This window comes from Apium graveolens, chromosome 4, assembly GCF_009905375.1.
Source record: "Apium graveolens cultivar Ventura chromosome 4, ASM990537v1, whole genome shotgun sequence".
NCBI lineage: Eukaryota > Viridiplantae > Streptophyta > Magnoliopsida > Apiales > Apiaceae > Apium > Apium graveolens.
This window is the reverse complement of record NC_133650.1, coordinates 308,753,134-308,757,108: the sequence shown is the minus strand read 5'-3', so window position 1 is coordinate 308,757,108 and position 3,975 is coordinate 308,753,134. Positions and strand designations below refer to the sequence as shown.

At 36.6% G+C, this 3,975-nt stretch overlaps 1 pseudogene; it reads right to left on the bottom strand.

The window, feature by feature from the left end:
• Positions 1 to 267: 267 nt before the first annotated feature.
• Positions 268 to 3,607, bottom strand: LOC141720092 (disease resistance protein Roq1-like; annotated as a pseudogene).
• Positions 3,608 to 3,975: the final 368 nt, after the last annotated feature.

Genomic DNA, 3,975 nt, shown 5'->3' with positions numbered 1-3,975 from the left:
CGGTCTCTTTAGTATTAAATTTTTCCAATATTCCGGTGATAGTTCTCGGGCTCAGTTCAAGTTCGCTGAGAGTATATTCGATTTATCGATTATACTAGTATCTCGTTTTATCCTGGGAAGCAGGTCGCTAAACACGGATGGTGCGGGGCGAAACTGCTTTAAGGAGACAGTTTTCTGGACTCGAGATTAAATCCAATCTCTGTTTGTTTTCTCAAACCCTTCTCCTAATTTAATTGTTAATTCTCATATGCTTATGTGATTTAAGAATTAACAATGTTTTTGTGAAGTAGTTATATATTCAATATATATATATATAACAATGTCTTTATCGTACAATCTTAAGCGAACCAATTGCTTCGCATGGACAATTGAATCCGGCAGATTCTCTATTGCCGTATGACTTGCATCGAATGTCCTTAAGCATCTCATATTTCCAAATCGTGCAGGTAACTTTCTAAGCTTCTTACAACTGATCACTTTTAACTCAACCAATCCTTTCAGGTGAGCAATTGAATCCGGCAAGTTCTCGATTGCAGTGTAACTTGCATCAATCATCTTTAAGCCATGTATATCTCCCAATTGCTCCGGCAATTCTTTCAAATTGCGGCAATAGGCCAGATTCAAACTTCTCAAATTAGCCAGGTGTGTGATAGGCTGTTTCAAGCAAAAGTTGGCACATTAAAAAAAATTAGCGCAGAACAACATTTTTATACAATTCTATAAATTAAAACAAATAAGTTGTAGTCTGAAATATAAGTAGGGCTAAATTTTTATATGTATTTTAATGTTGGCAAAAAACTGGTAAATAGCAGACAAGAGAGAGTATTCCTTGATTTGTGTTTTATACCATGAGACCCTTCCACAATGTCTTGAATTGGCTGAATGGCATGTCAAGGAAGACAAGTTTTGTTGGACTAAAATCCAAAGGTAAACACGCCCATGGATAATTATGCCAGCGAATGCACCTTAGCTCGTGAAATGAATTTTTAAAATTTCCACTGAAGTTCTGTGCATCAATTATGTGAAGTAACCTCAAGTTGGGCAGCCTTTCAAATATTCTGGCACTTATTCGCTTTTCCTGCGATATTGATAGGTCTAAGATGAGACCTTCAATTTTATCCTTTCCCTGAGTGAACGTTAGAAATTGCGAAAATAATAAGACAAAGCCAACAGAAAAATAGTTATAAGGGAAACTAAATTAATATTCAGTCGCTAATAGGAAAAAATGCATTTCTTTCTCAAAAAGATGAAGTTAAGCATTTTGCTGTATGATTACCTCTATATTTTGCAGAACCTTGCATGCATTTTCTTGGCACAAGTGCAAACGTCTGCACTTCCCATGTTTGGATTCTTTAAGAATAATTTGCCTTCCCATTTCTTGGATAAGATTATGCATCTGAAATTTGTTATCCTCGTCAATTCTTAGTAGACATCTTTCCACTAGAATTGGTATTCCAGCATCTGGATAGAAATCACAAGATTCGAATACATGAGCAGCCTCATCCTTATCCTTTCCAATGAAGAAAAATACAATATCTAGAAAAATTGCCTTCTCCGTCTTATCACCCAATCCATCGTAGCTCATTCTTAGGATTTTATTTATCTCTGGATTTACTCGAACTTTTTCAAGCTGAGCTTCCCAGAATGCCACATGAGTTCTACCTCGCACAGAAAACCTTAAGAGCCAATGGAAGACCTCCAACATAATCTACAAACTTTGCTGAGAGCTCTGAGAAATTTTCAGGCGGGGAAGTTTTTCTGAAGGCATGATAGCTAAAAAGTTCTAATGATTCTTTTTGTCCCAATTCCTTCACCATGTATATATCTACTTCTGATATCTCTACTTTTAATTGATTTAGAAGGTTTACATCTCTTGTCGTAATCATAATCCTACTTCCAGCAGATAAAAAGCTGTAAAGCATTACAAGAAATTCCAGATTACTTGCTTGTTGCAAATCATCAAGAACAATGAGAGCTTTCTTAGGACCAAGGATTCTCTTTAATTGTCTAATTCCACTTTTAACATCAGGGACCTTGTAATTCTTTATCCTGAGAAGTTCAATCAACATCTGCTCAAGTAAACAAAGTAGAGGACTACCTCCTGCTGGTGAAGTTTGTTTCTCATTCTCAATAAAGCAGCTGATACCAAATTTTTGGGAATAATTGTTGTAGAAAGCTTTAGCGGTTGTAGTTTTCCCAATTCCTCCCATCCCGCAGATCCCAGTGACACCGACATAATTTGCCTCGATGTTTAGCTTTTTAAATATCTCCTCAACAGAAAAATCCATTCCAACTAGATGTTCCTCAAGGTGTAATACTTCTGTAGATGCTTGTTGTTCCACATTTTTCACAATTTCTCGGACAATGTCAGATTCTTTCCTGCTTGGACAATATATCTTGACCAAGTAAACATACAGAATTCTAATTCAATCAAGTAAGCTATAAACCTATTGTATCTCTAAGTGTAGAAACATTATACAGAAGATTTCAGAAAAAAAATAAAAATCAGATAATATGTTCTGATTCCAATAGGCAGAAAGTTTTAAACTGCATCCATTATCTTAACTTCGTATAAGTTGGCGGGAGGACTAAGGTTCGATTCCCAGTCATCCTCAACCTTCTCACAATTTATTGTGGATACTACAGGCAATTAATGCCCCAAAGATGGGCACCGGTGTTCCACTCTTCGACCCATAAATGGACTTCGAGTGAGGGAGAGTGTTAAATATACGATCCTATCAATGGACTTCGAGTGAGGGGAGTGTTAAATATACGATCCTATCAATGGACTTCAAGTGAGGGGGAGTGTTAAATATACGATCATATCTAGGCCTTTCTCTAACACCTTAAGGTTTTACAAACTTACTCATTCGCGTCTTTTTTGAGATGGTATCCTGATATCCCCGCAATATCCTTAAGAGCAGATTTCCACTTGGCTATCATATTAACAGAGTAACGCATCTTGTGATACTCAAGAGCCTTCCCAAAGCTCCCTTTCTGGTAACGTATATCTGATGGTTCAACATAATAAAAAACAGGAACAACCCGGTTTACTGTTTTATTGCATCGAACGATCTCTACGAGCTCATCAAGGCACCATGGCGAACGAGCATAGTTCTCTGAGAGAATAACGACAAACATCTTCGAACTTCTGATTGCATCAAATAATCCAGATGAAATTTCTTCACCCTTTTTAAGTGCAGGATCATCGTTAAAGATATGAAATCCAGCTTGAACTAACGCAGAGTAAAGATGTGAAGTGAAGTTTCTGCGAGTGTCTTCACCATGAAAGCTCAAGAACACATCCCAGCTGCTACATGGAGACGATGAAGAAGAGGAAGAACAATGAGGAGCAGGCAAATTCTTAGAGGAAACTGAACGAATGATTTTGAGTATGGCGAGTAGGGTGAATATTAGCAGAGCCCAGATTAGAATTACTTCTCGTGACCAATAGGAGCCAGATGATTGATTATTTGTGGTATCCATGGAAGAAGGATATTGCTTTTTTAGCAAAACTCAACGAATGTTTGTAAGCTGGGCAGAGAACTTGCTAGTTCCCGGTGGTCTGCAAAGTCAACTTTTTCTTTCTGCTACTTTATTTTCCGGCAAATGTGATTGGCCCGAATATGGTCACAATTTTTTTTCAAATATTTTATAAATGATAATTATCCTCGTAATAAAATGAGACCCGCGTGTTTTTATATAAAAAAATAAAAAAGTTCCTTGTGTAATGTCACCGGTGCCTAATGTGTTGAGTCATGGACAAACGTCAACGGCTGCTCGCCTATTTGTCACGAAATAACGGGTTTGGTTTAACATTTTTGGTACACGAACACGAAAGTACACGGATAAATTTATTGTCGGTGTACACGACACGAAACGAAAATATACGAAATAAATACATATTTAAATAAATTTATCAAAATTATATGAATACATATATCTTATAATAATGTTTTACATATAATATTTACA